This window comes from Oryzias melastigma, linkage group LG18, assembly GCF_002922805.2.
Source record: "Oryzias melastigma strain HK-1 linkage group LG18, ASM292280v2, whole genome shotgun sequence".
NCBI classification, from domain to species: Eukaryota; Metazoa; Chordata; class Actinopteri; order Beloniformes; family Adrianichthyidae; genus Oryzias; species Oryzias melastigma.
The window spans coordinates 19,775,730-19,778,504 of record NC_050529.1 but is presented as its reverse complement, the minus strand read 5'-3'; the positions used below and the strand labels follow the sequence as shown (position 1 = coordinate 19,778,504).

Sequence of the window (2,775 nt, the reverse complement as noted above, 5' to 3'; positions counted from 1 at the left end):
CTGCATTTTTTGACGATAAATATGAAATAAAATATCAAACTGGACAATTTTTAAAGCCCAGGTATCGAAATTCAAGACATTTTAAATTATTTTTGAGGCATTACTTTAATTACCTTCCTATTATGTGTAACAAAGAGATGCACACGTAACATATTTACTTCATAGTCTGGCGATAAGAAACGTATCGCAATACCCTGCTCGAGATACGATATTTATCGCGATATATCACTAGACCGTACCACAACAATTTGTCACTATTTTCTTTAAAAAGTATGAATTAGAAAAAAAACTCTACCCTAATAATAATTAATTGAAATAAAATGGTAAAATACATTTTATCTAATGAAGTTATATCATGGTGTAATAAATAATTAATAAAAATTGAAATGTCAGCATTTTATATCAATACAAGTATTGTGATATTGACAAATCAATATTTTTTCTACACCCCTAACATTTACACTAATTTATTTTATTATAAATAGAGAAAATCGTGATTTTTTTAAGCAATTATCTGCTGATAAGTTTGAGTCCATGTCCCTGTGTCCCAATGACAGGAGCCTCCCCTCCAGGCCTAATATTATCAATGAAAACTGTAGAGGACACGCTGCAGTGAAACCTCACAGACTTCAGTCAGACTCACGCTCGGTTCCTGAGACTGATGTCTGATAACTGCGATTGTTTTGACTGGGGGGGTGTTGTTCGGGAGAGACGAGGCATTTCATGAACCCGAGCAGAAGTGCAAACAAATTACTCCACATCAACCAGGAGCCGGAACTGGGGCTGTGGATCACTGCTTAGGTGGCGATCCGATTCTATTCACAAATCAAGCTCAACGATTCACCAATCGAACCACGATTCTTACTTTTTATTATAATGTTTATTGCTATGTGTGTGTCTATTTACTGGATGGATGAAAATTGAAATTATTTGTATTTAATCATCATTTATACCTTTATTTAGAAAAGGAGATCAGAACGAACAAAACTGATTAAAAAAACACAAAGATTCCGATAGAAATACATTTTGTTTGTCATTTTAAACTTTTTTTTTTAATCAATCTTCTGGTTCAGCAGTAACACAACATAAAAAGGATAAAAATCACTTTTGTTTGGATCACTTAACAGCAAAACCTGAAAATGTTCTACACAGTTTTTTATCCTCAAAGTTCTTCAATATTTTATGTTCAAAGCATCACATATTGGTGCAGAGCCTGTTTGAGAAAAGTTATGTTTTTTCACAGCAGAATCAGCTGATTCACGTTGATTACATCCACCTTTCAGCAGCGCGGAGGCTGTTTCTTCAGAATAAGATGGAGTTTTGCTAATTACGTCAAATGTTGAAAAGTTACCATAACCAAAAGAATGTAAACACTGGAGCTAAAGCTCCGATGTTAAAGCTAATTCATTTTTTCAGAAGTTATGTCTGTGAGCGGAACTTAAATTTCCGTTTTTGAACGTAAAAAAGCTCTCAGTAGTTTTACTTTGAAAACCGGAAGCATCACCGTTACGAAGATGTGTTTACTTCCGGTAGCAGTACTGCGGCTCTTTTGGCTTTCTTTTAGTTCGTAAGCTTAAAATCCAACATTAATCAGCATGTCAAAGCAAAGATACATCGTCCCAAGATGATATTTTGATCATATTTTATTACAATTTACTACATTTATAAAGATCGTGAATCAGCGATCTTGGACGTCGTGAATATTCGTGCTCAAATTTTCAGGAGCAAATCGCGAGTACCCGAGCACCCGGATACTCCTTACAGCCCTAGCCACAACCCAACAGAACCCAGGTCAGGGACTGAAAAAGTTAAGTTCATGCTGGAAACCAACACGGTTCAGGCCAGGCTAGGGCGCATTAGAATCCAGTTCAAGACAGGACCAGACAGAACCCAGTTCAGACCAGGAACCAAGCTCATTTAATTCAGACAGAGGACCCAACAAGGTTCAGTTCATGCTGGAAACAGTCAAAATCTTCTTCAGGTTTGAACCCAACAAAATAATGTTCATAGGAACCAACAGAATCAAGTTTAGGCCAGGAACCAACCCAATGAAGTACAGAATTCTGTTCATGCTGGAAACTGACTCCTACAGATGGATGATAAATGCTGACAGGTAGACATGCTTTACACACGCGCTACAGAGCCTGGATCTCACCGGTGCTTCTCCCGGATGAGCGCGTGCAGCTATTAAAAGTCCAACCCAGCGCTCCTATCTGCTCAATAGTTCCGGGGCGCGACTCGCACGCTCAGCGCAACAGCCTCTTCAAATGAAAATATAATATCGATACTTGGTGAGAACCCATTGAGAATCGATCGCAGGACTAAATATCGCGATATATCGCAATATCGATATTTTGGCACACCCCTACGATTCAGTTTAGACAAGGACCTGACAGAACACAGTTAAGACCAGAAACTGACAAAACCCAGTTCAGACTGCAACTCCACGTGATCGGACCAATACCATTCAGTTTAGACCAGTACCTGAGAGAACCCAGTTCAGGCTGCAACTCCATGTTATCCGACCCAATACCATTCGGTTTAGACCAGGACATCGCAGGACCCAATTAAAACTAGGACATGACAGAACCCAGTTAAGACCAGGACCTGACAGAACCCAATTTGGAATAGGACCTGACAGAACCCAGTTAAGACCAGGACCTGACAGAACCCAGTTCAGGCTGCAACACCCAAGTTATAGGACCCAATACCCATCAGTTTAGACCAGCACCTGACAGAACCCAATTAAGACCAGGACCTGACAGAACCCAATTT

General features: G+C 39.1%; 1 protein-coding gene across 3 annotated transcripts in view; it reads right to left on the bottom strand.

Moving 5' to 3' along the window:
- col4a5 (collagen, type IV, alpha 5 (Alport syndrome)) overlaps nt 1-2,775 on the bottom strand; it is a 49,597-nt gene that overhangs the window by 33,055 nt on the left and 13,767 nt on the right. The window lies entirely within an intron of this gene.